General features: G+C 43.4%; 1 long non-coding RNA gene across 1 annotated transcript; it reads left to right on the top strand.

Annotated features, from left to right (window-relative positions):
• Nucleotides 1-7,903: 7,903 nt before the first annotated feature.
• On the top strand, nucleotides 7,904-20,326 carry LOC124993053 (uncharacterized). The gene is made up of 5 exons (XR_007110237.1): nucleotides 7,904-8,584; nucleotides 10,148-10,199; nucleotides 15,952-16,071; nucleotides 19,367-19,464; nucleotides 20,142-20,326. It is a non-coding gene; the product is annotated as an uncharacterized LOC124993053 (long non-coding RNA).
• Nucleotides 20,327-21,254: the final 928 nt, after the last annotated feature.

The following is a 21,254-nucleotide window of genomic DNA, read 5'->3' as shown; positions in this document are numbered from 1 at the left end:
GCTGAGGCAAGAGGATCCCAAGTTTGAGGCCAGCCTCAACTACTTAGGGAAACCCTTTCTCAAAATTTAAATGTTTTATAAAAGGGCCTAGGATGCAGGTTAGTGGGAGAGCACTCCCCTTGCCTATGTGAGGCCCTGGGTTCAATCCCCACACCATGAAAGAAGGAAAAGGAAGCAAAGTCATTAAGAGTGTTGTGTGGAGGGTGCTCCCAGGTCTTAGCTCCCCACTCTTTCACTTTGCATTTTCAATCTAAGCAATACTGACCTCACTCAGGAGCCTGTTGCAAATGCATTACCTCATGCTGTGAATGCTTTGAAATGCACACTTAGTCCAAGCACCACTGAGCACTTTCAGAAAACCTAGACCTCACTAACAATAGGGGCGAGGGAGCTACCCCTAACTACACCTTGGACTTTCTAAAACTGGTCTTAAAAAAAGAGTCGATTTTTGGAAATAGTGTTTTTACATTCAGCATATTCAACTTGTTTATAATGCATAAGTTGAATTTAATTCAAAATCGTGCCTTATGAGAATAAGTTATACGGAGCTTCAATAATCATTTCTTGATAACTTTCTGTTTGTAAAACATTGAACAAGATTTAATGAAGGAAAAATAAAATGTCACCCAAGACCTGACAGTATATCCACGTGGATTCCCATTTGAATGCCAACCACAGAGGCCTTAAAGGTCTGACAAATATGCTCCGTGTCTTTGACTATTTACTCCAACATTCCATGTTAATTTGTTTTATATTCGAATAGCAATGTGTTGGGGCTCAGAAACCCCAACGTGTGACCCTTGGGTGGGCTGCGTACTCTGAGCCAGAGGCTGGAAGGACTCAGATGCAGCCTCTCGCTGACCTTCCTCTGCTCTCCTGTCTCTTCCTCCTCTTTCTTTCCTCTTCCCAGAGGTTGGTCATGACCCTGGAGCTCTTCTCCAAAGTCAGCTCTCTCCCTTCTCCCTGGAGACTCACTGCCCCACAGCCCAGCGAGGCCAGGAAGCCTCCTGAGGAGACCCGCTGGCTTTTCCTCTGTCATTGGCGCCCCTGGATGATACCCCTAAACCCAGCCACCTTGCTGTAGGGGGTCAACTCTCTTCATCAAACCCGAGCACAAATCAGGCAGTTCCCCCCGGGCTCTCGAGTCTCCAGATCTCTGAAGATTCCCATGACACGAAAAACTTGGTTTAGAGAAATTAGTTTTTCTCACATTAATCTGATGTTTGTTGCAGGTGGGTGGACCATGACCCTCAGGGTGTCTGAGGAAGGTTTTCACACATTTCCACCCTACAGATGTAAGATTCCTGCCTTCAGGATATTTATAATTTAGCTGGAAACGCAAAGATGGAGCACAGCTAACCGTAGTGACAGCTGAAGACAGCAGTCAGAAAGACCTGCCCTTCATGTTCAGCACTGTGCGCTCCTACGGATCATGTCTGCTTCAGTTCTTTAGATACCCCGTGACAACACCTGGCGCTTAGGGCCCTATTTCACAAGTGATGAGACTCAGGTACACAGAGCTGCCTGAGCAACCCAGAGTCACACACCAGCAACTGAGCGTTAAACTTGGGCTGTCTGTCTCTAAAACCCAGGCTTTTATTCACTATCCTATGGTGAGATGCAAAAATAAAGGCCACCAAGCAGGAAGCCGGACTTTCAGTGGTCAGGACAGACAGAGTCCAGAAAGGGCTACGCACAGAAGCCTTCTACCAAGAGGGACACTTGAAGCCAGATCTTGAAGGCAAGGAGTGTTTCAGAAGCTTCCCAAATATTCTACTTTTCTATGTAGGTTTTATAAAAATAATCAACAATGTATATGCAATTGAAAAAAGATCAACAATTATTGGACGTCAACAATTCAGCTCTCTTCAGCCTTCGACTCATAAACAGAAAGGCTGCCTTCTGGGGTTTATACAAATTCCTGTTACATCTTTAGAAAAATCTCTTCTTTTTCCTTCTTCAGAGTCACAGGAAGTCCGGCAATGACTCAGGATGGAAACATCATTGAAAAGTTATGACCGAGGCCACAAGTAGAAAAATAAATTCTTTTTTTGTTTTGTTTTATTGGTACTTTTTAGTTACACATGACAGTAGAATCCATTTTCATATAATTATACAAGCGTGGAATACATCTTATTCCATTAGGACCTTTGTACCTCTCTGTCCCCTTCTCTCTCCTCAACCCTTGCTCCCTTCCTCTATTGATCTTTCTGCCGTTTACCAAGTTATTTTTATTTATTATTTTTAAAATTAATTTCTTGGATGTACACAATGGTGATATTCACTGTGGTGAATTCGTATATGTACATAGGAAAGTTAAGTCAGATTCATTCCACTTCTTTCCCTTTCCTATCCCCTCCCTTCCCTTCATTCCCCTTTGTCTAATTCAATGAACTTCTATTCTTCCCCTCCCCCCACTTATTGTGGGTTAGCTTTCACATATCAGCAAAAGCATTCAGCCTTTGGTTTTTGGGAATTGGCTTATTTCACTTAGCATGATAGTCTCCAGATCCATCCATTTACTAGCAATAATCATAAAGTCATTCTTCTTTATGGCTGAGTAATGTTCCATTGTGTATATATACCACAGTTTCATTATCCATTCATCTGTTGATCATCATCTAGGTTGGTTCCATGGCTTATCTATTGTGAATTGTGTTGCTCTAAACATTGATGTGTCACTATAGTATGTTGATTTTAAGTCCTTGGGTACAAATTGAGGAATGAAATAACTGGATCAAATGGTGGTTCCTTTCCTAGTTGTTTGAGGAATCTCCATATTGCTTTTCAGAGTGGTTATATGAATTTGTAGTCCCACCAACAATGTCTGAGTGTACCCTTTCTGCCACACACTCACCAATATTTATTGTTACTTGTATTCTTGATAATTGCATTTCTGGCTAGAGTGAGATGAAATCTCAGTATGGTTTTAATTTGCATTTCTCTAATTGCTAGTGAACATTTTTTTCATGTATTTGTTGACCAATTGTATTTCCTCTTTTAAGAAATGTCTCTTCCATTCCTTTGCCCGTTTATTGTTCGGGTTTATTTTGTGTTTGTGAGTTCTTCGTATATCCTGGAAATCAACACCCTATCCGAGGTGCAGGTGGCAAAGACTTGCTCCTGTTCTGTGGGCTCCCTGGTCACGCTCTTGCTTCCTTTGCTGTGAAAAAGATTTTTGGTTTGATGCCATCCCATTTATTGATTTTTGGTTTTACTTCTTGTGCTTTAGGAGCCTTAAGGAAGTCGGTTCCTGAGCCGACATGTTGGAGTGTTAGGCCTGGTTTTCTTCTGGCAGGTGCCAGGGTTCCGGTCTAATTTCCTAGGTCTTTGGCCCACTTTGAGTTTTGTGCAGGTGAGAGATAGGGGCTGAAATTCACTCTACTTCACATGGATTTCCAGCTTCCCAGCACCACGCGTTGGAGGGGCTGCCTTTTCTCTAGAGCGTGTTTATGGTGCTTTGTCTAGTATGAGGTGGCAGCTATACTTACGTGGGTTCACCTTGTGTCTTCTGTTCTGTGGGTCTTCATGCCTATTTTGGTGCCAATGCTGTACTGTTTTTGTTACTGTATGTTTGTAGAACGCCCGATAAATATAAAATTTCCTAACTTTGAGGCTGAGACCAGCAAGCATGGGACTTGACTAAATAAGTCCACAGCACAAATGCTAACCCTAATGCTAGTGGCAGGATGGAGCAAGGGAGAACCAATGGGCAGGGCAGTCAGTGTGATTTTGCAGGTGAGAGACCAGGATGCTCTGATTTGAGGGATACTGAACTCTTAGGGGATTCCTTTAAATACAGCAGCTGATAATGTCTTAGGATGCATCTCAGGAAAATGAGACCCTTCCCTTTCCCAAGAAGAAAACAGGAATTCTAGGGAATTCGCTGCAGAAGTCCTCCAATGAAGGAGGAGTAGGAGGGCGGCTAAGGCGGAGCGGGATTGGAGGCGGAACCTGCTGAGAAGGAAGGAGGGGACTGTCCTGTGCCAGGAGGGCCCAGCTGCTCCAGGAAATTACCGGCTTGTCATGCTTCCGATCAGCAGGCTTCCTGAAATTTATTTCATTAAGAAATCCAGCAGGGGCATGGGACACAGAAAACAGATAGGAGGGCTGATCCAAGGTTGGAATGAGGGGAAGAAGGGAGGAGAGCAAGAGATCAGGGCAAGAAGGAGAAGAGAACAGGAGGAGAAGGAGACGGAGAGGGCGGAGGAGAGGGAGTGCGGGGTCAGCGCCCCTCAGAGGAGGGCAGAGCCAGGTCTGGGCAGGCAGTGGGAGGAGAGCCCTGGGGCCTCAGTGACCCCTGGGGCCAGGATTCAGGGCTACATCCAGGGGTGCAGGCAGTGGGCAGGGAGCAGGTCCTCCAGGTGGTGAGAGGACTCAGGCTACGTGATCTGTGGTCAGTCCCGTCCCTGTTGGACATCTGTCCCTCAGCAGATGACGTTGAGCTAGGTTTCCTGTTTGTGCCCTGTCACTTGTACAAAACTGGAGAATGCCAGGCCACCTACACCTCTGACTCTAAAACAGTCTCTTGGTTCCATAAATCAAGAAAGTACAGGAGGGGACTTTTTAAGTTCCCTTCTAAAGGACTCCCTCTCCTGTCTCCGTGGACATCAGCTCTAGGGTTTCTAGGCTCAGGCCTTTTATAGGACCTTCAAAACCATTTAGTCTGAAACAGGAACGTGGGACTCCGGTGCTGGCTTGTGGGACCAGTCTTTCTCGAACCAAGCTTGTCCGATAAATATTTCCTTTGCTTTTTGTCTCTGACCTCCTGTTTACACAAAGGCATGTCAGAATATTTATGATGAAAAGATTAGAAATTCCATGTTATATGCCAGTGCTTCTTGGTTTCTTTATACACTGTGTTTAAGAAATATTCATAAAGCCTGGGGGTACACAAATATCCTTAAATCCAGTTACCCAAATCTGAGGTCATACACTGTGATCAGAACCCATGGGTTTTCCATGAAGAATAAGAATATGGCATTATTAGAGAGTTTCTGTCATCATTATTATATCCATAATAAATAACTAGTGACTTCTAACACACCTATATTTTGAGTACATGAGCTAAATTCCAATTAGGCAAATGAAAATTATGCATACAAATAAATAACTCCATTTTTCTAATGTAAGTCTCATCTTCCATCGGCTTACTTCCTGGTGTGTTAATCTCAACTACATCTTGAGTTTTTCACACTTACCAAGATTAAAGCAAAAAGCAGCTGGAGTCACATTTCAGGTTTTGAAATTTGGCTCTCTGAAGAGCTGGTACCAAGTTTCTACCAGTAGCACCCGGAGTGTGAACCCACTTTAAACAGATGAATATTTATTGTCTCAGCTGTTGTACATGATTCTGGGGCTCCCTTTGGGTTGATTTTCGGGAAGCCAGGCAGTATGAGCTTCTCCTAGACAGTCTCCCGTGACAAGCAGCCTGTAGGCCTCTCTGGGAAGCCAAGAAGAGCTCCCGCAGGGCTCCTATTGAAGGAAATAGTCAAATAAAATAAAAATCAGTACAGAAACAGTTACTTTTAGTTGGAAAAGAACCAAAATAGAGACTAAGTAATTTCAGAGAAATAATCAGCTGCTTCTTGGTACATTCCCATGGTTTCAGCTGTAGGGCTCAGCAGAACCTCAGTCTCAGATTAGTTTTGCTCCTCTTCCTCTTTCAGCCTTAGTTCTGGACACCAGCTGCGCGGTGTGTTGTGCTTTAGCTGAGCGACGAGTTGTGGTGATAATAACTCCATAAGTAAAACAGTCCCTTCCCCACCCTGCAGTATCTATTTTGGATCCCTTAGCATGGACTCTTGAACTTGCCCCTCTTACGGATCCCAGGTGGAGCCTCCCTACCCTGTAGTTGTGGCATGGCACAGCTGGTCCAGAGCTTTGCATTTCAGTCAGACGCTCTGTGACATCCAAGCTCCCAGACCAACCATCACCCTCTAAGGAGGAGGGTTTTTGTGAAGCTGCTTGACACTGTTTAGCTCTGTCAATTTAGACCCCGTAGCTGCTCCTGTGCAAAAGCGAATGCACATGAAGGACTTAAGAATCTTGAACTGTGACATAAATGTGCCGTAAGCTGTTCAGAATGCTTGTCATGTACTGGCTCATGGCACGGGGCTGAGGTGAGCCCAGGAGCTTGGGGACGAGGACAGAACTGGGTTCCAATACCAGCTGGGGCCAGTCAGGAGCCGAGTGGCTGGACACCTTTCCAGATCTGTTTTGTGTCAACGTGCCTCTCATGTAACTCTCATGTCACAGAGAGCTGTGAGAATGTGCTTGCACATGGTAAGTGCAAAACAAACTACTGCTCTTATTATGGAGGATACGATTGCTATTTATAATATGCTTGTTTTGATTTGAGAGATATACCTCAATAAGGGGGCATTTGGATGAAAGAAACAACAAAATCCATCAAAACCAGTGTGTACAAATCATGTAACTTTACTGGAAGGCTACAGGAGTATGAGTTTCACAAGAAAATGGGCAGAGGGACTTAAAAATTTGAGATTTTCCTCTCTGTCTCCATCTCCATAGACAAAGGATCTTTGTTCGTCCTTCTCAGTTGCTTGCTCTTCTCTCCTCTCTCCTTCCTCCCTTCTCTTTCCCTCTCTGCTGACCAGTTTTTCCCTTCTGCAACTCAACACAGCCTGGCATTATTTCCCCTGATAAATCTCTGAGGGACGACTACCAACAGCAAGGTCCGGTTTACTCTGGCCTGGAAGACGAGGCCAGGGCCAAGCAATCAGAGTCTCCTCCAGGGCTGAGGAGAGGAGGGAGTTGTTTCTCTTGGAAGGGGACACTGAGGCAGAGAGGATGCATTCAGCTAGTGGATGGCCATCCTCCGAGGTGTGGAAGGCAAAGGACGTGACTGGGACGAAGGAGAGGAGAGTAGGAAGAGAGTTGAGGAATTCAATGGGGCAGAGAAACCTGGACATGGAGGATTGTCCTGTGGCTACACAGAAAAGAGTCTTCCTGGAGAGACAAGAGCAGGCCAGGAGCCTACTGCCCTTCTGCTGCCTTGCTCTGGTGCAGAGGCTGGTGAGATTCTCTGCCGATGAATGTGCCCGAGGAGAGCTTTACAGAGCAAAATGAACAAACTCAGGCAGAAAAATGGTATTGCCTCATCTGTTTTGTCTTTGCCAAGGAAGAGAGGTGGAGAATACAAAAGAAAGGGAGGAAACAGTCTTTGCTTTCCTGCTAGGTACATGGAAGGCTCCCTTCAATCAAAGATGAGTTATGAGGCTCTGCTTGCAGCACAGAAAGCAGCACTAGGGCATGTAATTGCTACTGGGACCCGAATTATTAATTCTGTTGGGTGGAACCCCAGGGACATATTTACAGTAATCTGACTCCTGGAAATAAGGAGTTTGACATGAGTTTTAGATCAGCAGAGAAATTGAATTTGGTTTAGAGAATGAATGACTCAAGAGAAAGTGGGAAACAAGACTGGGAAACTTTGTGGTGATCGCATGAACCTCGCGCGGTGGAGGCTGTTGGTCCTGCTCAGGCACAAAGCGTGGCTGCAGGAGACACTGCCATGTTTGAAGAAGACTCCACGGGAGATCAGCATCGCTCACAGCCAGGCCAGGTGAGGCTTTGCCTTGGAAACCTGTGTGTGAAGGTCGGCTGCAAGGGAGGCTGAGCTTACTACTGGCCAGTCGGTTCTACTGAGAGACAGGCAAAGGCTGTCTCCAACATGGGGACGTCAGAAGTGTGCGGAGGTCAACGGGTTAACCAGGAGAGCACAAATCGTATGTCATCGTGCTGGAAAATGTCACCATCATCACATTCACCAAGAGCAAAGCATAATCAGCGAAAAAGGAAATGAAAGAAGCAAGCAGGTAAGGTCTGCTCGGGAGGAGCTCAGGACAGGAGGCGGCTCGAGGGAAGGGAAGGACCCGGAGCAGCTCTCCCGAGCCACCGGCTGGTCAAGAGAGCGTGAGGGGAAGGGAGAGCGGCGGGTGACAAGGCCGAGCCAGGATGGGCCTGCAGGCCTCAGGTGGGAGGAGGGGAAGGCGCTCCCTCCCTGGCAAAGGCCTTTGGGCCAGAAGCACGAAGTCTGAGAAGGCTGAGCAAGAGGGGAAGCGACCGAGGAGAAGTCAGGGCTCCTAAGAGGAAGCTCAAGCTCGCCGCACTGAATACAGGACGAGGACAGGGTGTCAGGAGCCGGGCACGAGGAGATGGCGCGGGGAGAGGAGGGTGAATCGCCGGCAGTGAGGAGGTGCCAGGAAATGAAGGGAGGTGCAGGGAGAGCGAGGGCCGCGAGGAGTCCGGGTCCAGGGACCTTTGAGGACCCACTGCCTCCCACGGCGTGGACTCAGCAGAAGGAACAGAGCAGCCGCGGAGGGGAGGGCGCAGAAACCCGCGCATGGAGAGGGTGCGAGGCGAGCAAAGGAGCAGCGTGGACGGGCGAGGAGGGGACGCAGACCCCTCACGGGAGCCATCGGAGGACCCCTGACCACCTCGCGAGGCGCTCGATGGCCTGGGAAAGCCGAGGCCTCTCCCAGAGCGACAGCACCCGGCCCAGGAGGAGGGAATGGTCCCCGACGTCACTGTGCAGAAAGTGAAGGACGAGGGCCCTCAGGTAAGTCATATTTTTCTTTCCAATAGAAAGACAAAGCTCTTACCCTTTAAGTTACTGCAAAAACTTTATACCTCAACATTCCCCCCTCAGAAACTAGAAAGGAATAGACATGGCAGATGGCATGGATATGTAGTATTTAAATGTGAATATGTAGTATTTAAGTTAAATTTAGAAAAATCAAAAGAATTAGTATCTAAGTTACAAAAGCAAAAGATATTTATTCTGAATTCTTTAAAGAGATAATGAAATGATAAAGGCAAGGAACTAGGTATTTAAAAAACAATCACTAACCTGTGCAAGAAATTGTAAGAAGAGCCATAAACCAAAAATAAGAGCAAAAATCTTATTTATATGGAAAATGCAAAGAAGATCAAAAGACAAATTAGAAATCAGATATAGGAAAGTAAGCATAATGAGAAATTACAAATAGCTGTTCTTGAAAATAAGAAGCAAAGCTAAATGATTTAGGGTGTAGTAGTTATTCACAGCTATTACAAAAAAGAAGAGCAATATTTAGTGCACATTTATTGAATGAAGTTCACAGCACTTTACACTTTTTTATAATTTACTCTAGGAATAATGAAAGGGTAGTTTTCTGCTGAAGATTTGGGGTTTTATAGAAATGGAAAACAGATGAAAACAGAGAATATAAGGGAAAATAAAGGCATTTAGACAAAGGTAAGGACTATAAACTTCAAAAGGAAAATAAAACAAGTTAAATATAAGGAAATGTTAGAGTACATCAGTATCCACAAGTTAGATGCTGTTAAGTTTGAAGAGGAGGATATGAAAAAACTCATCAGGGAACTACAAGAAATAAAACTAGAGCAAAGCAAAGATGTCATCCTGCAAGTTCTGCAAGAACCCCCAAAGTCCTCATTTAAACCAGGGTAGGAAAACATGGCCATTCTCCAAAAGAAGCATCTGAGGATGAAGTGCCTCCTAATAATGGGATGCATTGTAGCAAGAGATTTGGGCCCAGATGGTTGAGATTAGCTGGAAGAGGCTCAGGAAGGGCCCTGGGAGGGGCAGACAAGATGGAGATTTAAAGAAAAACTCATTCGGTATCATTAAAAGAGAAAGAGAGGGTCCAAAAGTCCTAATCCTGGGGCTAAGTCCTTCTGGGAGGGCAGAAATGTAGAGGTCTATGAGTGATGGAGACAGGAGGACGAGCCAAGTGGGGAACCACATCATAGAAAAGATGGGTAGACCACATCACAGAGCAGAGGAGCAAGGGAGAGCTGAAGGGCAAAGGAAACGCAAGAAATTGATTTCAAAGCTGTGTAAATTGTTGGTTAGGGGCCGGCTGGGGAGAACATGCATGCGTAAGTAGTATTTCCAAGTGCCATTTATGACAGTGAATATATAAATATAAAATATCACATATGGAAAATAAATGTTAAGACACAACTAGGACTTCCTTGGCTGAATTCTAGATTTTAGATGAATGGGATCCATCAGGCTCAGGGGACCCAAGGTGTGAAGGTGACGCCAGTGACTCGTGATGCTGTCTTCTTAAGAAGACGGGGCGGAGGCTGAACTGTTTCTCCCTCGCCCTTCCAGGTGGAGCACAGAGCCACCTCGGAGGCAGTGACCGTCCCTGGTTCCAGCTGGGGTAAGCACCTCAGGGCTCTGCATGTGAAACTTGCTCCTTCTCAGTGATGGAATCTCCATAGTACGTATTTTTGTGCTTTTCAGTGATTAAAAACACCAGAACTTCAGAGTTGGTGTAAAACTCTGAAAATAACTGAAGTCTCCCTTTTATCCTCAGAGGATAGAGTATGCCAAAGATGACCTAATAATTCCCGTTCTTACCCAGCGACCCTTAAACTTTGCTTCTCCAAACTCAGCAATTTAATTTCCCAGTATAGTTCGTAACTCTCAGATCTTTTCTCCTATGAAATTATTCTATTACATAGAGGTAGTTAACAACATATTTTAATATAAATTTAGATTACTTTGTGGGAATGATAGAACAGATATCATCTAGAACTCAAAACTCTTGGCACACAAATACCATAAGGTGACAAGAGGTAGACTCCGTCCTGGATTTGGGCACGGCTTCCCAGGGCCCAGCAAGGAGCGCTCGGACTCCTGAGGCAGTGTCTTTGGCTGGGAATGGGGAGTGTTGATTTCTGTATCTACTCATCTCTTGAGGAATTTTGAGAATTGTATAATGGACTTCTACTTTCAGCTAACTGGAAAAACAAGGCTACACAAATTTAAAGGAGTGATGTTTCAAACTATCTGCTTTGTAGCAAAGCTGCGTAGGTTATTTGAGACTCTGGTTAGTCAGTATGAGCTTTTATGCAACATCTGTGATAAAGTGTTCCCTAAGTACTCATTACGACTATTTGCTGCATAAGCACTTAATAACATGGAATCTAGATTATTCTGTTACGGGCTATTTCTTTTGATAAAAAATAAGAAAGCAGATAATATGAATCTGCATACAACAGATAAATTTTTCCTTCCTTCTTCTTCCTAGAATGGGACTTTCATTGTGTTTTCTGTGCTCAGAGAAGGTAGAGTTTTGTCCCCATTCCATTAAAGTTTTTCAAGGCTCTTTGTAACAGCCCCAAAACCGCATTTCCAAGCCTTCTCTTCTGTCAGGATAACGCAGGGAATTCCCCTTGTACCTTGTAGTCTCTGGCCTCTTGGTTTTCGTTGTACTTTCTGTCTTTTCAACTTTATTCATCTTCCCAATGGAAAATCTGACCCATCCAAAGAATGCATGTGTGCTTATTCATGTCTGATATTCGTATTCACGTGTTATACCTTCTTCATCTCTGTGTCTTTTCACTTCACCATAATGCTCCAAGCTTCCTGTTAAGTGCTCAAATGCTGCTCCCGCCTTGTCTGACGTGAAACCCTTTGCTTTACAGTCAGCATCCCTACAGAACCTCGGGAGTGAGGAAGAAGAGGAGGAAAGGGGAGATTCAGCATCTACTAGCTTACCTTCCTCCACATGCTGAATGACAACTCTTCCGAATTTCTGCCAGCATTACTAAATATGAAAATAAGGCAAAGATATTATAAGAGAAGAAAAATACTGTGAATATCTCTCATGAATCTCCATGCAAAAAATCTTCAACAAAATATTAGTAAATAATATCCAACAATGTGTAAAATATTATGTGCCACAATACTGGGATTTATTCAGACATGTTAAACAGGATCAGCATTCAAAAATCAATCAACTCTTCCCTGGGGAAGAGTGGAAATAAGTTTCTGATGGTGGAAATACAACTTCTGCCTGGATTTAGCCTCCCACTTCCCCTACAATCTATGGAGTTTTGAAAACTATTATGCTGTCAATGGTAATAAAAAAGTTTATAATGAGAGAAAATTCAAAATAAGATGTATATCATAGGCACATGTCTTTGGTTTCCATTAATTTATCCAACATGTATTTATGAATATAGTAATATGTAAGAAATTAAGTAGACTATATATACATATTTTCTACTTTAATAAACATAAGACAAATTTTTATTACAATGCTAGTGCCCATTTTAAAATGAAAATAAAATTTTAATAACTTGTTTTTAAATAACTGCATAAATATAATGAAAGTAATCATAATAATATAGTCAGAAGAATATTACAAAAATTAGATTACACAATTTGACTAGACCTATAGCAATTAATCAATTGAATCAATAATTTAAAATATTCCAAAACAGAAAGCACCAGGCCCAGATATATTTACTAGTGAAATATACCAAATATCATACCAATTCTCTAGAAGATAGAAGCAGAAGGAATCCTTCTAACTCATTCTATGAAGCCAGCATTACTAAATATGAAAATAAGGCAAAGATATTATAAGAGAAGAAAAATACTGTGAATATTTCTCATGAATCTACATGCAAAAAATCTTCAACAAAATATTAGTAAATAATATCCAAAAATGTGTAAAATATTATGTGCCACAATACTGGGATTTATTCAGACATGTTAAACAGGATCAGCATTCAAAAATCAATCAACATAATCCATCACAGCCAACAGGCTAAAGAAGAAAAGACACAGGACCATATGAACAGGTGCAGAAACAGCATCTGACAAATGCTCTACCCACTCAAGATAAAAACTCAGCAAACCAGGAACAGGTTTAATATGTTGATTACCTGTGAACAAAGACAGTTCATCTCCTTCCTGATCTGTGCACCGTTTATTTCCTTTTCTTGCCTAATTGCATTACCAATGCAATAGTACAACTGCCTATGTTCACAGATGACATGATCATCTAGGTAGGAAGAAATGCCCTCCTGGAATAGTTATGTGATTATTACAAGGTTGCGGGATACAAAGTTAAAATGCAAAAGTCAACTGGTTTCCAATACACAGGAAAAGAACAAGTAAAAGTCAAAATTAAAAGCACAGGACATTTTAGCTTAGCCCTGCCCCAAAATGAAATACGCAGGTGCAAATCTAATAAAATAAGTGCCATATTGCTGTGTTCATCTCTTGTTCCCAGCTTGATCTGTTGATGGAATGGTTTCTAATCAAAGTCCTAGCAGGTCATATTAATGGCACCGACAAAGTAAAGTTCGCGTGAGGAAGCAGAGACCCCAGAACATGTTCACGTGTAAGACGAAGTCGGAGGTCTGACACTCCCCAACTTCAACATGACTCTAAAGCCCTGGTATTGGGAACAGTGTGGCCCTGGTGGAAAGAGGAACAGAAGGACGAGAAGCCCACAGAAGCAGCCTGTCGTGGGTCGAGCGGAGGTCTGGAAGAAGGATCACCAGGCCCTTGGTGTTGTCGTAGGAGTTAGAAAGACACTTCCCACAGTAACTGTCATGTGCTGCACAAGGAGGTGCCGGTCAAGGTGGGACCGTGGCCCCAGAGGGCTGTACTCTGCCACGCCGCAGCATGGCCCCTAGTCTGTCCAGTGTGTGCTGTGGTGTCCTCACCCGATAATGGCCTTCTGAGCGCATCCCCCGATAGGATGCCTGGCTGTGCCGGGGAAGCCGAGCACATGCTTAAGTCTATCATCGACGCCAAGGTGAGGACTTGGACACTGCAGGACTGGAGACCCAGTGGATGAGGACGCTTGCAGCACATCAGGAGATGAGGGACTGATTTTAAAACACGCAACACCTCATCCGTAAGGAGGGGGAAATGGCATGGGTGGTTCTAAACGAACTAAATCCTCAACAGATAAAGATAATTTCCATTACAATTTTAAAAAACAGCTCCATGAGCATAACTAAATATTGAAAAAATTAAAGAGCTAAACAAATTGAATGCTTTTCCCCCTGGGGAGAACTTGGGGTTGGGTGGATTTGATGGAGGATTGCTGTTTGGCTCAAGTCTCTTCCCGCTGGGTTTGATGTCCCAGCTTGTGGCTCTGGTAAAAAGGAAAGAGTAAGATTGAAATTTTTAAAAACTGAAACCATTAGTGAATTTTTTCAGGCAACACCATTATACAACATAGAGAATAGGATTTTGTTTCTGATGACTCAATACTCAACAGTGATCCTGGGTCAGTGTCCGTGAATGTCAACTTTGGCTATATAAATAGAAACTGGGTAAGGGAGTGTAATGGATATGTATCTAATCTAGGGCATAAGTTAAGGAAAAGAGTCATAGATTTTTTTTTGATTAGTTGGTCATCTACTTTTATATTTTCAGATTGCAGAAAAGTAAAATTAATGAAAATGATTTTGAATTAATTTACCTGTAGAAAATCTAAATTAAGAGACTCCTGATATTTCTTAAGAATAGAATCAGTCTTGTTATCATGAATTATTATAGTGCTACTGAGTATTTTATTAATTATGCATAAATTGTTTTGAAGATTGTATCTGCAGCTGAAAACTGTATGCCTTCAAATGGTGCCGGGAAAACTGGAAATCCATATGCAGTAAAATGAAATTAAACCCCTATCTCTCATCCTGCACAAAACTCAACTCAAAATGGATCAAGGACCTAGGAATTAGACCAGAGACCCTACAGCAAATAGAAGAAAATGTAGGCCTGAATCTTCGTCATGTTGGCTTAGGACCAGAGACTTCCTTAACAAGACATCCAAAGCACAAGAAATAAAAGCAAGAATCAATAAAAGGGATGGATTTAAACTAAAAAGCTTTTTCACAGCAAAGGAAACAATAATGTGAAAAGAGAGACTACAGAGTGGGAGAAAATCTTTTCCACATGCACTTCAGATAGAGCACTAAACTCCAAAATTTATAAAGAACTTAAAACACTTTACACCAAAAAAAAAAAAAAAAAAACAAAGAACCCATCAATAAATGAGCTAAGGAACTGGGCAGACACTTCACTGAAGATATACAGGCAATCAACAAATATATGAAAAATTGCTTATCATCTCTAGTAGTTAGAGAAATGCAAATCAAAATCACCCTAAGATTTCATCTAACTCTAATTAGAATGACTGTTATCAAGAACACAAGCAACAATAGGTGTTGGCATGAATGTGGGAAAAAAGGCACACTCTTACATTGCTGGTGGAGTTGAAAATTGGTGCACCCACTCTAGAAAGCAGTGTAGAGATTCCTCAGAAACTTAGCATTGTTTGACCCACTCACCCCACTCCTCAGTTTACACCCAAGGGACTTAAAATCAGCATACTACAGTAATGCAGTCACATCAATGTTTATAGCTGCTTAATTCACAATACCTAGAATGTGGAACCAACCCAGATGCCTTTCACTTGATGAATGGATAAAGAATCTACGGTATATATATATATATATATATATATATATATATATATATATATACACAATAGAATACTACTCAGCCATAAAGAAGAATAAAATTATGGCATTTGCAGGTAAATGGATGGAGTTGAAGAATATCATGCTAAGTGAAATAAGCCAATTCTAAAAAACCAAAGACCGAATGTTTCCTGTGATAAGTAGATGCTGATTCATAAGGTGCAGGGTGGCGGGTGGGTAAGAGAAGAATGCAGGAACTTTAGATTGTGTATAGGGAAATGGGGTGGGAGTGTTGGGGAAGGAAAGACATGAGACAGATGTCATGTACACGTATGCTTACACAAATGGTGTGAATCTACATTGTGTACAACCAAGGAAATGAAAAGTTGTGCCCCTTTTGTGTAAAATGAGTCAAAATGCAGTCTATAAAAATAAAAAAATAAATATAAAAAAATTTTAAAAACTGTATGCCTTCAATACAGGATTGACTGCTATTTTAATTAGACACTGGTTTTTTACTCTTCCATTTAATACACAGAGTTTTGTACTTTGTTGTGAGTCAAGAGGGAATAAAATTCTGTAGATTATGTCTGCATGGGTATTCCTTGGTTGACTTAGTGATTTTCCATTTATCATTTGAAGTCTTTTCTTACACAAGCTTTCATCTTTCATCAGAGAAAAACGGGTAATTAAACTGGGCCTGTAAGTCCCAAGTGAATCAAGCCAGGAAACACAGCAGAGGTCTCCAGGAACACCCAAGTTCATGATTCCAGAAGCCACCTGGCAGTGAAGCTGGTAAGTTATAGTCATGGTATTCAAAGGTCCAGTGGTCACCTGTACACAGATTTGAGAAACGATGCATCATTTCTCAGTGTTTAATGAAAGCAATAATACCTGCCAGCTAATGAGAGAACAAGAAGTCACAAACATACAGGGACTAAACCGAATTAGGTTTGTTTTATTAGGACATAAAATAATTCTCAGTTGATAACCAATTGCTATTCCTAACTACTTTGGGTCTCATATTTCCTGCCGTAGTGATTGCACATCAGTGACCTTTGACCTTTCCAAAGGAAGTGGAACCATCCAACTGTGCCAAAGGCTCTTCCCTCATTGTTACTGCAGTGCCTGGGATTGAACCCAGGGCCTCAGGTAGGCAGGGGAAGTACTCTTCCCACTAAGCTGCATCCTCAGTCCTTTTTTTTTTTTTTTAAAAATTAAGTTTTGAGACTGAGTCTCACTAAGTTGAGACTGGCCTTGAACTTGGGATCCTCCTGCCCCTGCCTCCCCAGTTGCTGGGATCACAGTGTGACCAGTGGCTGCACCAGGCCTGCACCGAGCACACTTGACTGCGCTGTGGTTGGCCTGGGTCTGAGCACTGTGGCCTTCTCCCTCTCTTCAGACGGTGGCTCTGCACAATCCCCAATGTACTTAGTCAATCAGATCAATATGCAATCATACTTTGACAGAAAAAAATGGATTTTTACATTGTTACCTTTTGTCAACCTCAAGTGGAAGACAGAGCCAAGACGGGAGGAGCAGGAGTTGCCCTTTGCTGGTGGCGGCTCTTGGATTTATTCTGCAAAGCAGCTACTACCATCAGAAGAGCCAGTCGTCTGGGGAGATGACGAGTGGCTGGTTATCACTCACATTTTCAAGCAAATTTTAAGACCATCCTATTTATATCTCGGACATTTCTACCACTCTACTCTCACCATTTCCACTTGGAACAATCATCTCTTTGAAGTAATGAGGGGATAATTCCTAGCAAGACTGTCCTACAAAACCTCAGGCCCGTCTGTGAATCTGTCCTGCCTCTTTGCTAATGTGGAACACAACGCTTTCCCATTCACTTTGTCCTAATAACGTCACAGCAACCGGAGCCTACCTCAAACTGCGGACTTCATTTTCCACTGCGGCACCAGTTCTCTGCGTGGGTGATGAGCGCTCGGGGCTCCCGGTAGGCGGCCGCTGCGGGCTGCGCGGGCGGGGCGGCGGCTTTCTCTGCGCACTCTGGGATTTGAAGAGAGTGATGGCGAAGCATTACCTAGAGGAATTCCCAAACAGTTGTTTACGATCAGGAAAAAGACAGGACCAGTTAAAACAATATTTTATTCATGAGAAAACACAGCTCAGGGCTGCATAACGTGTCTGAATACCTCAGTTATGAAAAACCCATAACAAAATTCAGCAAAAGGGCCCCTAGCTCAATAGGGTTGAGATCCTGCTCACGGAGATTAGTCCTCTCCCCTCAGGTTTGTCTTTTGAGTTTTCTAATTTTTTTTGTAGCATTCATTGGTTGTAAGCTCATCTCCTCAGTGTGTGAGGTGTGGTGGTTGAGGTGGTCTCTAGAAATGCTGACTTAGCGAAGCCCACGTCACCAGTCACACGATTGTCCTGGCTTCTGTTGCTTTAAAAAAAAAAAAAAATCTAGTATCTCCTGTCTAAAACTGGCGTCCAAATGGAGCACTTTCAAACGATAAGCGTAGAGTCCAGCCCGGCCTGAGAGGAGCCGCTTCTCTCACTGGGCTGAAGGACAGGGCGAGGCTGGCCTGCGGCCTGTCCTGACTGCGTGAGGCGCCCCAGAGCAGCCGCCCCGCACCCCTGGGCCTGCTCTCCTCTTCCCTGTTTTCTCTCCTCTCTCTGCTTCTGCATCATGTCTGCGTCTCCATGTGGCTTCCTACTTCCACAGGTTTTGCCTTTGCAGATGGTAGATGGTTTCAGCTCTCCAGACCGACATCCTATAAGGCCCAGCCCCCTGGGAAGAGTCCCAGCTCTTCCCAGGGTTCCTGGTGAGTGCTCATTCCTGCTGCTCTCTGGGGAATGCGAGCCCCTGTGTAACTGCCCGTGGTGGTGGGTGGGAGAAGTGGGGTGCACTCTTCAGCTCAGAGCAGGGTCTCTGCTTCACCCCTGGACCCACCTGCATTAGCTTTCCTATGGCCGCCCTAAAGTAGTACATCACACTTGGTGGTTAAAAGAACACACGTTTATTCTCTGAAAGTTCTGGAGGTCTGAAGTCTGAGATCAGTTTCCTGGGTCATAATGCAGGTGTCAGCAAGGTTGTGCTCTCTGCAGGGGCTCTGGGGAGAATCCACAGCCTGCAAAACTTTCCTGCTTCTCGAGGGTCATTCCTGGCTCTTGCTTCCTTTCTCCAGTCTCAAGTCCAGCAGCATAACCTCTGGCCTTGACGTTTGCATGGTAAGCCTCCTCTGCCTCCCTGCCTCCCTCACATAAGGAACTTTGTATTGTCTTTAGGGACCACCAAGATGTGGTGGGGCAGTCTACCCCTAACACGATCCTCAGTCACATTCCAAAACCACTCTCCCCACATAAAATAGCATTCACAGGTCCCAGGGACTGGGATCTGGGTATCTTGGAAGATGGTTTTCCAGCCCACCACACCCCATCCAAGCATACAAACTGAGATGAGGTGGGCAGGAAGCCAGCTTTCGCCAGGAGGAAGAAGAGCAGATGCACACGCGACATGCCACAGGGCAGTTTTTGGTTTTGGTTGTTGGTCCTTCATCTTGTGTTTCTAAAGTAAGGGTCCTCCTTGTGCTTCCGATTATGACTTGACGTTGAAGGTCAATGACGAGGGTCATACAGACAACGTGAGTGCGTGATGGGAAGACGGAGAGCCCCTTGTTACCTGGACTTTGCCTGGCATGAAATGATCCATTTTAAGGAGAGTTTGGACGTCAACCGGTACTTCAAATGATGGCATTGGTATCTTTCTGTGTCTTGAAGGGAGAATTCTGCATTATTCGCCTCTTAAGAAGGTGAACGAAACGGGATATCTTGTCCTGTGCAATGAAATAGCTGTGAAACAGTCAGCTGAAAATGAGCATGTTCTCCATCCTCCTAGAAACAGGAAGGATGAAATTAGCCTCAATCACATCCTGATATTAATGAATGTGCTTTATAAAATAACATGCTGCCCAAATGCTGTGCTTTCAGCCTTAACATTATGGACACATTCTTGTTAAACTGGACTGTTTCATCTGCCTCCTTTTCTGGGTGGTTGTATTAACTGCTTAACCCCTCTTTCCCAAAGTGCAAGGGAATTATAACATTCTTTCCTCAATTTCAGGATCTCAGAGGAAGTTGGGACAGGTTCCATTGGCTTGGAATGAAAACTATCTTCCTTTATGCCCTCATGGTCTCCGACTGCTCTGTTGAACAAATGAAGTAAGTAAATTATGAGGAGACAGAATTACATTGTGGATGAGAATCAAATGCTTGGGTTTAAGTCCTGACTTGAGATAATATGAGCTGCAAGAACTTGACCGAGTGTCTGTGCTTCTCTGAACTTCGGCTTCCTTATCCTCAGAATGGTTAGATAATAGTTAGCCCTTCGGGATCACTGTCATGACTGAATATGCAAAGCACCACCAGCAGTGCCAAAAATGGCTTATCACTCTTTCATCCTGTCACTTGGAAAATTTTTAATGTGTAACTTTAGTCAAGTGCTTTGAAGGGACTGATGTGTCAGTTGACAACTTAGTGAATAAGTCCACGCCGGGCATCCGTGAAGGAGCCGTGAACAGCTTCTGGGAGGACAGGGTCCTGCACTGAAATCTGTCTGCCAGCACCTACCGCAGCCCCTGCAAACGTGCTTGAAGCAGGGTTAGCCGCTACTTTAAACTTGGAGTAGATTCGGAAGGATTCGTTGAAAGTAGCATTAGATACTTTCCAGTGACTGAAAAGGCCTCTCAATTGTGACATGATTGAAAATTTTTAGTGTAAAGCAAGAAGCTGGATGGTCCTGCCTTAGAGGGTGGACTCCGCAGAGCAGCAGAGGCTCAGGCAGGTGACGCTTCGAAGACCTTTACCTCCCGTGACTCTCATATTTACATGTACCGTAGGTCTTGAGCTCATCTGCAGACAGGAGGACCTCACAGGAGAATAGCTGCAAAGCAAGCCGATGTGGAGACAAGGCGAGCCCGGTTTCCTGGCGACGTGAGCTGTAGCCGGGGTCTGTCGCCCTGGCTGGTGGGCTCGCCTCGCGGAACGTCAGACTGAGAATGCAGTAGCTTCCAAAAGTTACTGTGGAAAGTGGATTCTAATGTGTATTTTTCCCTTTCTCTTCTAACTTTGATCCTATAAATAAAAATGGGAAAGTGAAAATCTCAATGCTGGAAATTAAAATAGTTTTGATTATCAAATAAGTAAACACTGAAAAACTTACCTTTTTCTTAAAGTAGCACATATACCACAAAGTTTTAATAGAATAATGAGAAAAAAATTATGTGATTGATATTTCAGTCTGTTTTATTAGCTTTTCTTGAAAAACTTGTGAAGAGACCAATTTTGGTCGATAATCCTAAAATATACAAAAGTTACTTGAATTTCAGAGTTACTTGAATTACAGTGAAGTAATATGCCATTCAGAGACCCCCTATTACAGCCCACAAGTAGTACTTCTTCTATTATTTCATAACATGCCCTAAGCCTTTAATGCATAAAGATGTGACCTTCTAAAATAACTAATGCTTTTAATTTTAAAATAAAAATGAAAACATCTTACTGGCATTTTTCCATAACGATTACAGTGTTCTAAAATTGTAGAAAAGAAGAAAAGCTCAAATTAAATTATTAGTCCCAGGTGGAAGTTTAATGATACCTACATAGGTAACCCTTTTTTTAGAAGCATAATTTTTTTCTTAATAATTTGTTATTCCCAAGACCCGTAATTATTTGAACAGGTTTTGTGAAAGAGCCACCTGTACAGGAAAAGGCTGAGACTTAGACAAAGAGATGAATTCTTCTCGTCTGCAGGAGAAGGATTTTGCTATTTAAAAGAGAAGGAAAGGAGGCCAGCAAGCCCATCCATCTTCCATAACAGTGCTGCTCCAGGTATTAACAGCCACAGGGGTTGGGCCACAGCCTGAATTTTCTCTTGAATCTTGTGTATGTAATTCATGGTGTGAGAAGGGTAAATCGGAAATCTTGTTAGCTTACTTTGAGCCCATTAAGTC

This window comes from Sciurus carolinensis, chromosome 9, assembly GCF_902686445.1.
Source record: "Sciurus carolinensis chromosome 9, mSciCar1.2, whole genome shotgun sequence".
Classification (NCBI taxonomy): Eukaryota; Metazoa; Chordata; class Mammalia; order Rodentia; family Sciuridae; genus Sciurus; species Sciurus carolinensis.
Note: the sequence above shows the minus strand (reverse complement) of the source record. Positions and strands in the feature narration are given on the sequence as shown.